Source organism: Denticeps clupeoides, unplaced genomic scaffold (genome assembly GCF_900700375.1).
Source record: "Denticeps clupeoides unplaced genomic scaffold, fDenClu1.1, whole genome shotgun sequence".
Taxonomy (NCBI): Eukaryota; Metazoa; Chordata; class Actinopteri; order Clupeiformes; family Denticipitidae; genus Denticeps; species Denticeps clupeoides.
In genome coordinates, this window is record NW_021629838.1 from 63,515 (window position 1) to 74,461 (window position 10,947).

The 10,947-nt window shown below is 42.5% G+C and overlaps 2 long non-coding RNA genes across 2 annotated transcripts; both read left to right on the top strand.

The window, feature by feature from the left end:
• The first annotated feature begins 915 nt into the window (after nt 1-915).
• LOC114775573 (uncharacterized) lies at nt 916-5,107 on the top strand. Its single transcript, XR_003745072.1, has 4 exons — nt 916-971; nt 4,516-4,679; nt 4,778-4,838; nt 4,919-5,107. It is a non-coding gene; the product is annotated as an uncharacterized LOC114775573 (long non-coding RNA).
• Nucleotides 5,108-9,742: 4,635 nt separating this feature from the next.
• LOC114775574 (uncharacterized) lies at nt 9,743-10,371 on the top strand. Its single transcript, XR_003745073.1, has 3 exons — nt 9,743-9,950; nt 10,046-10,106; nt 10,183-10,371. It is a non-coding gene; the product is annotated as an uncharacterized LOC114775574 (long non-coding RNA).
• The last annotated feature ends 576 nt before the right edge of the window (nt 10,372-10,947 follow it).

Here is a 10,947-nt window from a genome sequence, read left to right on the forward strand (position 1 = left end):
TGTGAGGGGGAAGCGCAGTATGCACACAAACCCTCCCGAAAACGCCGTTGCTTCTCTTCAGGCGTGAGGGTTGTCCGTCCCAGCTGCATGGGTTCCCCCCTATGGTCTGGAGGAGTGACGGTGGGCGGAAGTGGTGATAGAGGCGGTCGAGGGGTCTGATGCAGGGTCGGAGTGGGGGCCGCAGTTTTCGGGAGTGCCAGCAGGTGGCGATCAATCCGCATCGCGAGTTGTATGAGGGCCTCATACGTTGCTGGCATCTCCCGGCTGACCATCTCACCACGAATTCGTGGGGCCAGTCCCTCATAGTACATCATCCGGAGGGCGTGGTCGCCCAGCGGAGTCTTTGCAGCCAGGGTCCGGAATCTGGCGGTAAACTGGCTGACTGATGAGGAACCCTGGCGCAGATGGTACAGCTGTGACGCGACGTCTTCCACACCGTCCGGATGACAGAAGGTGATTTTTAATTCCTCCACGAATTCGGCATATGAGAGAGACGCAGAACTGGGGGAACTAATTCGCGCAGCCGCCCACTCTGCTGCGGAACCACCGAGCCGGGTTAGGAGTAAGGCGATTCGGGACCGGGCACTGGGGTAGCGGCTAGGCTGCAGCTCGAAAATCAACGAGAGAGCGGTGAGGAGCACCTCGCCGCTCCCCTCGGTCCCGTTCCAGCGCTCCGGGAGCGGCAAACTGGGTTCGGGAACCGCGGGGGGGCGAGGGCTCTGCGCCGCACTCGCCGCTTCATGGTCTCGGTGCGCGGCAGTCATCTCATGAACGCGCTACCGCAGGAAGCGAACCTCCTGCGACAGACTTCCAAAAAGATTCTCCTGCCGCGCTATTCGATCGCATAAAGCAGCGAGTTGTGAAGCGCGTAGTTGGGGCTCTGTCATTCTGTAACGCGAACCGGGACCAGAACGAGAGAGACGTGTAGGAGGAAACGAGAGACCTCAGTGCGGTGGGACGCAGGGAGGCAGGTAAGTTCCTCCACGTTAATCTGCGAACGGGGACGGCGCAAGCCGCAACACCACACTGATGTTGTCGTTCGCGTATTAAGACACGATACAGGGCAGGACAGGGCGACAGGAAGGAGTTCGAGGGTCAGGAGAACAGAGAGGACAGGTACGGTCTTACTGGGAGCGGGTTTTCGGAGCCGAGTCGAATGGCGTGCGTCATTCAATGACTGAGCAATTTGCAGCTGCTCTCCAGCCTAATATATAGGAGTCACGTTACCTCGTTTCCGTGTTACTCCCGGTCACATGACGAAATCATGTGACAGTATTAAGTTTGCAGTGTATATGATATAGTTATAATGCTTTATTTTCTTGACTCCTCCTGCCATCTTAAATGTCCTCTTCTTGGTATTCAGCCAAGATCGAGTTACCAGCCTGGCACCTGTATTCCCCGTATTCAGTCGAAGAGCTGTAGCCTGACTGGATCGTTATCTTGACTGGAAGCTTCACATCCACCTCTTTTCTCACAACATTCACAGTGAGCTTAGTGTGTGGATGAATGGTGGCTGGTAGGGAAATCTTCACACCCTTCTTTTCCGTCTTGGTGTTGCTGCTCCCCTTCTCCACAGTGAAAGTGTTACTCACAGACACATTGACCTCTGATTTCACTATACCAATATCAAACCCAAATGACATCCCCACACTTATCTGTGTAGCATTGCTGAAGTTGAAGCTCTCAGTAACAGAACCTTCATACTCCCAACTGAGCTTAGAGGAGAAGGTCTGCTCACGTTTTCCACAATTCAAACAACAGATGGAGTCAATGACGACTGATTTGGTGTTTTCCTCCTTTTTGTCCCAGAGGAGCTCTGCTCTTATCTTTGGTCTCCCAGGTTTAATGGGACGAACCCAAGACACTTGGGACGTAGTTGTCCAACTCTGGCCACAATTGAACCTCCACCTCTGTTTAAATGCTCATAGAGGACACATGCTCCTCTGTCCACTCGGCAGGAAGAAATCATATCATTGAAACTGCCAAAACATATGTTGGTCTCGCAGTTGAGGGTAATACTCTTACCCCCATAGTGTGGATGTTCATACAACATTATCTGAGGATTTGTCAGATTCTCTTTCACTTTTTCCATTGAAGAAATGGCATCATGCCACTCCACTGTTGGATATTCACCCTCCTCATAGAAGATGTATTCACCCCGATAGACCGGCTTAGGCCTGTAAAGTTAAGATTCTCGTACACAAAGATCTTGTTTACAGGATTTGAAGCCATTCCTGTACTCCTGAAGGTTGTGCAAGAGATGAGAGCAAAAGTATGTGTGTGAAGAATTCCTGCTTTTTTCATGAATTTTGAATAAAGCAAAGAAAACTTTAAGGGATCACTTTTGGGATCCAAGGGTTGCTACAGCAGCCTTGGACTCGCCAGGTTTTAATCACCCCAACTTGCTGCTCGATGGAACTCTTTATATGTTGGTTTTCTCCTTCACACTTTTGTCCTGCATTTTTGATGTCTCACTGTCCATGATGCTTTTCTGTTTCAGTGTTCGTTTGCTTTCTTTGTTTTCAGTTTATTCGCACTTAAATCACAATTTTCTTTGTCAGGCATTTGCACCTCCTTCACACGCCATGGCATAGTTATTAGACAAAAGATTAAATATACCAAAAGCACCAAAGACAGAACATAGGGAGTTTTTTGTAATTGTAAAACATGGCATTCATGTTCGGCAAGCATATAGATTTGGAAAACTAACAAGTCTGGAAATCATTTATGCATATCCCAATTTTAGTATCATGGTTCTGCCACGTCAACAGGTGGCATGCAGGGTCCCCGCAGACTGCGTGCTGCTGCAGCAGCCGCAGAGAAACACAAATAAGAATGGGGCGTTATAAATTGTGCTTGGTGGCCCCATTCATTTTTGAGGTCCAGGCTCCTGCCTGGTGTCATGTTTGCACTCTGCATGTAATAAATGTGAAAAAATTACAAACATCTTCTGGCGCATCCTTAGCAAGCTTTAAATACATAGAAAACTAAATTGTCATGTACAGACAGAAGGCCAGGAGAGAACTCTGAGGTCTCTGACTTGAGGCTTTTCCCCCATATTTTAAAAGTGCATAACTTCATTGTGGTGAAGATACAATTTTCCATTTAAAATTTAAAATCCTTAAAAATGAAGAATGGTCATACTGCTTTCCCACTTCAAGCACTGCCTTTTACTGCCATCTTCTGGTTCCTGTTTGACGTTTTTTAACATGGAATAATCAGGCTGTACTTGCTGAATAAGAGATTTTTGTGCGATTTCTAAATCATTGCAAAATCACTGTTGATGTCAACTAGGTCTTCTAGTATTCTGCTATATTTCGCTATCATGAGAGAAGGACTGAGGACCCCAAATCTCAAAAGAGATTTGATGAAACACATGGGCTATCAGGCTGACAATCGCAGTTTACCTGAAGAATTGACCAGGATGTGAGCCCCAGCAAGTTCTTAATAGGCTGTGTGAAGGTGCAGGGCACTGCAGAGGCTGATTTTAAGTGAAGTGAAAGTGAAGTGATTGTCATTGTGATACACAGCACACAGTGCACAAAAGATAGTGCAAGTACTGAGAGATAATAATAACCATTTGGCTAATATAAAATGCAAAAACGTTAAATGTAAGCATACATTCAATGTTTTATTTTTTAATACATTCTGACAGGTTGTGATTTCAGTTTTAGCAGCTGTAAATGTCAATTCCACAATTAATACAGAAAATGTGTAATTGCTCTCGCTTTTTCATAAACCTTTATGATGTGAAACATCATAGAAAATTCAAAAATTGCAAGACAAGAGAAAGAGAAGCAGTTTGCCGTAATTTGCTGTATTGTGTCTGCTGAATTCAATTAAATGCAAGCAGGTGAAGCAGGTCGATCAGGACACAGAAGAAACAGGTGGGGAAGTTAATCACAAAAATGAGACTATGATGCCACCTTGTGGGCCAGAAGTTGTCTCTATGCCTATTCCCACAACTTGAAGCAATGGCTCATAATATAGACAGAAAACATACAAGAAGTATCTGCAATATTATGACATGAAATTCATTAATAAATCATTGACACGTCAGAGAAGTGTAATTTATGAATTAATATTTTTTCTCAAAATATTTCGCCTCATTTGGTCAAGAGAGGTTTATCAATAACACAATATACACAGTATATATTGTCCGTTTCTGCCATCCTCTGGCTGTACCACATAGCTCTGCATGATAGACTCTGGCTATGTGTCCTGGCCCCCTAAAACAATAACATGCGACACTCACATTTGTGGTGACATTTCTTTGTGCTGGTGGGGCCGCAGGTGGGGAAGCAGGAGGGGAAGCCTCCTGCAGGAGGGGGGTTGAGAGCCAGTAGTGAAAAACTATGGTATTGAATCTAATTGTAACATAATTCAATCAGGTAAGGTTTGAGCATGTCATGGATGTAGGTATTTTTTTATTTTACAAATGACACTTATGTAAATGGCAATAAATGTCTAATGCCGTTTTCATACAGTGCTCTTTTTCATTTGATGTCTCTTCAGCCAACAGAAAGAAGGCAGACGCTCGCCAGACTGGGGGAGGCCCTGCGCCACCACCACTCACAAATGCTGAGGAGATGGCCCTGAGTCTGAACTCTGGAAGGCCAGTGGCTGAGGGAATTCCTGTAGGGTGTTCATCAGAGCCAGTCACTCCCCAGGACACAAATGTAAGAGGGCTGCACACACCCACACCCATACACACACACACACACACACATATATAAAATGTACTTATTTTCTTTCATTTTTGGATTGGTCTCAAAAGATTCTGATGGCAATGTCTGCCTTTTGCGGATCCTCCTGTCTTAACAGAAACCCAGGCAGTTGTAAGTGTCCTAATTTCTGGTGTATTGAGTTGGGTACGTAATATTATAAAGTGTGCTAAACCAAATGCTCATCTTCTCAGGATGTAGGGGATGAGGACACCATTTCTGCTGATCCAGAGAGCACAGTTCAGTGATGTACCGTAAACGCCAGAGTTTAATTAAATGGAAGTCATGTACAACATAATGTAACCCTAATCTACTGTATTTTCAGTTACCAGTAAAGAAGTTATATAGAATGCATCTGCTTAAACAAATAGAAAAAAACAATCGACAGGTCCTAAAATCGAGATTCTGAAACACAAGCTACAGTTAAGGTGTGTATTGTGATTAGTGGATTATATAAAAGTTTGGAAAGAATATAGAATTTTAACAGTTGCTTTTTAATTTGTAGGGAATAAAGACCAAATAAATTGTTGTGACCTATTTTTTCTTTAATTTTCTTTTTTTGTGGTGGTGGCTGAATTAATCAGAGAATGAATAGTTGCTTATACGGTCTTGGACCACGCTTCTATCCTGGAAATCTGCAGTGTGGATGGGGTCTTCCCCTGGGTCATGTATGTGTAGGGCAGGCTGTTGTTCCCCTTTAAAAATGGCAATATTATGGAGAACTACACATGCCACATTGATGCCGCAGGCCCTCTCAGGGGTGACCCTGAGGTGACGTAGGCACTGGCACTGCCTCTAGTTTTACTATGTGCCACACTGAATCAATGCTGTGGTGCTTGTTCAGGCTCTGGGTAAGGGGTTACCAGTGTAGGCTGGCATGGGTTGCCCCTATCCCCCAGTAGAAAGCAGTCAACTGCTTTAAAAGCAGCTGTAAAAAAAGTTTACATTGGTTTAGTGCTGCATTGAAGTGCCCAAGTGTGTAATGCATACATTTACTTACCACTGCTTAGGGTAGACTCACAATATATATTCGTGAGTCATTAACAGAGCCGATCCACTTGGCCTCAATATTGGTGATAATATGTGCAGCATCACATATGATCTTCACAGTGGAAAGAATAAGATATGAGATATAGTATTGCTATATGGTATTTCACCATTCTAAACTGCATGTAACTCAGTGTACCTCCACATTAATACTGTGGATTGACTTTCTGTTAACATAGTATGCCTCATTTTCACTTGGTGCAAAGATAGGAAAGATATGCGTGCCATCAATGCATCCAACCACATTGGGAAATCCTGAAGGTAATTTTGAATATTAGGTTACTTTCAGAGGCACAGCAAAATTTCATTAACTGAACATATATATTTTTTCATATTAAAAACATTTGAACACTACAGACCAGCAATTCTGTAAAATTCCTCTTTGATGACTCCCAGGGGTTTGTGGCCAGGAAACACTACACAAATGTGCAGCGTTTCAGAGCGAAGCACACTTTCTGTACAGCTCTGCATACAGTGGCCTTACTAATATGCTCCGCATACCCGATATTCTACAGTAAGCTTCCATTAGTTTAGAGAATAAAACAGGTTCCTGACCAGGTTAGGTTCACAGAGTAAGTTACCACGGTAACTGACTCTGGGTAAAAGTTACCTCTCTTTCAGAAACAGGCTTGACTTACCCTGCTTTCTCGAGTTTGACAAACCTGCCACTTTGAAACGGAAAAACCAGAGTTTCTCTCATTTCAGGCTTAACATTTTTCACTTGTAACCTCCTTTCTGAAACAGGCCCCTGGTGTGTTAAACCACTGGTGACTCATTTTAAATGAAAACGAGGCTTTTCTTTCTTTTAGTTGTTTTAGTCACTGAGTTCTGAGAAAAACCTGAACTCTTCTGAAATTTGTGAAGACAATAATGCTTCTGATGTCTAAAAAGAGAACACATTTCCAGAAATTAGATGTTTGTTTTCATTTCTTTAATCTGTATATACATATGTGTTATTTTATTCCATAATATATCACTCTGATCTCATGATTCTCATAGGTATTGCAAATCTGCTTATCCAGAATATACATAATTATTGTGTATTGTCTGTTCATAGTCTCCCTTTGATATCTCCTGTTATGGGAGATCACTGCTGATCAACTTGTGTGGTTGTCTGCATGAATAGAGTTTTTTTATGCTGGATGCCTCTCCTGATGCAGCCCTCCCTGTTTACCGTGGCTTGGACCAGCATGAACAAATGCACAGTAACAGGCATCCCCAGTGGCATGTGATTGCATGTGGATAAAATAATTGTTTTGCTGGACCTTAGTTAATGCATAACTACAAGAAATTAACATTTGAATGCATCAAAGAAAAAATGCTTAGTTTAATAATGCTAATCATTAATAATAATTGCCACAATGACAATCACTTTCACTTGTACTAATAAATTTAGGTTAACATATAGGAAAAATCACACCAGCTTTATGTAAATCACAAGAGGTACACCAATATATAAAGACTGACAGACTTACATTTTAAGCATTTTAGTTATGGAAAAATGAAATCAAGAAATGCTCTATAGGTTATGGCGTATAAGATTACAAAGTAAAAATTAAGTTTATTATTAGTAAGTAGTATTTAGTTTGCTGTCTATATGATAGGGTTATAATTCTTTTTTTTTTTTTTTTTACTTAAGCCTTAAAATGTCCTCTTCTTGGTATTCAGCCAAGATCGAGTTATCCAGCCTGGCACACCTGTAGTCCCCGTATTCAGTCGAAGAGCTATAGCCTGACTGGATCGTTATCTTGACTGGAAACCTTCACATCAACCTCTTTTCTCACTACATTCACAGTGAGCTTGGGTGTGTGGATGAATGGTGGCTGGTATGGAGATCTTCCACACCCTTCTTTTCCGTCTTGGTGTTGCTGCTCCCCCTTCTCCACAGTGAAAGTGTTACTCACAGACACATTGACCCTCTGATTCACTATACCAATATCAAACCCAAATGACATCCCCACAACTTATCTGTGTAGCATTGCTGAAGTGAAGCTCTCGGTGACAGAACCTTCATACTCCCGACTGAGCTCAGAGGAGAAGGTCTGCTCATGTTTTCCACGATTCACACCACATATGGAGTCAATGACGACTGATTTGGTGTTTTCTTCTTTCTTGTCCACAGATGAGCTCTGCTGTTATCTTGGGTCTCCCAGGTTTAAGAGGACGAACCCAAGACACTTGGTTGTCAATCCAGCCTATGCTTGGAAATTTCTTCCAGCCTCTGACCAGAATTGACGACACCTCTGTTTGGATGCTCATAGAGGACCCATGCTCCTCTGTCCACTCGGCAGGAAGAAATCATATCATTGAAACTGCCAAAACATAAGTTGGTCTCACAGTTGAGGGTAATGCTCCTACCCCCCATAGTTTTGATTCTCATACAGTGTGATCGGAGGATTGTCAGGATCTTCTTTCACCTGTTCCAATGAAGAAATTGCATCATGCCACACCCACTGATCGACATTCACCCTCCTCAAAGTAGAACTGGGCACCCTGACAGTGGGGGGTGTTCGTATAACCCCATGCTGCCCTATGACCTTCACAGAGGAGATACAGTCATTAAAACTAAACATCCCGAAGGTCTGGACAATACTCAGTGAACTCCCGGCTCACTCCTTGAAAGTCAGGATGCTCGTACACAAAAATCTTGTTTACAGGATTTGAAGCCATTCCCGTACTCCTGAAGGTTGTGCAAGAGGTGAGAGCAAAAGTGTGTGTGTGAAGAATTCCTGCTGTATTTGTAGTGATCTTAGAGTGGGCTGAACTGCACAGAGCCAATCATCTTGTTTAGGAGGGTCTACCAGGTGTGCATTTTTTTCTGCACATTTCCTGATCAAAGCTGATGCCTTAGCTGCTCATAAAATTCAAAAGATATTTGTTTATTACTATTAATATCTTTTTTATTTCATATCTCGAGTTTGGTGGGTCCACCTGAGGTGGGCTATTTAACATCAGGTCTTTTCTAGTAGCAAGGCTAGTCCCAAGGCACAGTGCACAAAAGATAGTGCAGCAAAATATTTTTTGACGGAGATGTTTTGAGAGATAATAGTAACCATTTGTCTAATATAAAATGCAAAAATGTTAAATGTAAGCATACATTCAATGTTTTATTTTTTAATAAATTCTGACAGGTTGTGATTTCAGTTTTAGCAGCTGTAAATGTCAATTCCACAATTAACACAGAAAATGTGTAATTGCTCTCGCTTTTTCAAAAACCTTTATTGAAACATCATAGAAAATTCAAAAATTGCATGACAAGAGAAAGAGAAGCAGTTTGCCGTAATTTGCTGTATTGTGTCTGCTGAATTCAATTAAATGCAAGCAGGTGAAGCAGGTCGATCAGGACACAGAAGAAACAGGTGGGGAAGTTAATCACAAAAATGAGACTGTAATGCCACCTTGTGGGCCAGAAGTTGTCTCTATGCCTATTCCCACAACTTGAAGCAATGGCTCATAATATAGACAGAAAACCTACAAGAAGTATCTGCAATATTATGACATGAAATTCATTAATAAATCATTGACACGTCAGAGAAGTGTAATTTATGAATTAATATTTTTTCTCAAAATATTTCGCCTCATTTTAAACAGTACTGTGCAAATTTGTCACTTGTTCAAGAGAGGTTTATCAATAACACAATATACACAGTATATATTGTCCGTTTCTGCCATCCTCTGGCTGTACCACATAGCACTGCATAATAGACTCTGGCTATGTGTCCTGGCCCCCTAAAACAATAACATGCGACACTCACATTTGTGGTGACATTTCTTTGTGCTGGTGGGGCCGCAGGTGGGGAAGCAGGAGGGGAAGCCTCCTGCAGGAGGGGGGTTGAGAGCCAGTAGTGAAAAACTATGGTATTGAATCTAATTGTAACATAATTCAATCAGGTAAGGTTTGAGCATGTCATGGATGTAGGTATTTTTTTATTTTACAAATGACACTTATGTAAATGGCAATAAATGTCTAATGCCGTTTTCATACAGTGCTCTTTTTCATTTGATGTCTCTTCAGCCAACAGAAAGAAGGCAGACGCTCGCCAGACTGGGGGAGGCCCTGCGCCACCACCACTCACAAATGCTGAGGAGATGGCCCTGAGTCTGAACTCTGGAAGGCCAGTGGCTGAGGGAATTCCTGTAGGGTGTTCATCAGAGCCAGTCACTCCCCAGGACACAAATGTAAGAGGGCTGCACACACCCACACCCATACACACACACACACACACTATATAAAATGTACTTATTTTCTTTCATTTTTGGATTGGTCTCAAAAGATTCTGATGGCAATGTCTGCCTTTTGCGGATCCTCCTGTCTTAACAGAAACCCAGGCAGTTGTAAGTGTCCTAATTTCTGGTGTATTGAGTTGGGTAATATTATAAAGTGTGCTAAACCAAATGCTCATCTTCTCAGGATGTAGGGGATGAGGACACCATTTCTGCTGATCCAGAGAGCACAGTTCAGTGATGTACCGTAAACGCCAGAGTTTAATTAAATGGAAGTCATGTACAACATAATGTAACCCTAATCTACTGTATTTTCAGTTACCAGTAAAGAAGTTATATAGAATGCATCTGCTTAAACAAATAGAAAAAAACAATCGACAGGTCCTAAAATCGAGATTCTGAAACACAAGCTACAGTTAAGGTGTGTATTGTGATTAGTGGATTATATAAAAGTTTGGAAAGAATATAGAATTTTAACAGTTGCTTTTTAATTTGTAGGGAATAAAGACCAAATAAATTGTTGTGACCTATTTTTTCTTTAATTTTCTTTTTTGTGGTGGTGGCTGAATTAATCAGAGAATGAATAGTTGCTTATACGGTCTTGGACCACGCTTCTATCCTGGAAATCTGCAGTGTGGATGGGGTCTTCCCCTGGGTCATGTATGTGTAGGGCAGGCTGTTGTTCCCCTTTAAAAATGGCAATATTATGGAGAACTACACATGCCACATTGATGCCGCAGGCCCTCTCAGGGGACCCTGAGGTGACGTAGGCACTGGCACTGCCTCTAGTTTTACTATGTGCCACACTGAATCAATGCTGTGGTGCTTGTTCAGGCTCTGGGTAAGGGGTTACCAGTGTAGGCTGGCATGGGTTGCCCCTATCCCCCAGTAGAAAGCAGTCAACTGCTTTAAAAGCAGCTGTAAAAAAGTTTACATTGGTTTAGTGCTGCAT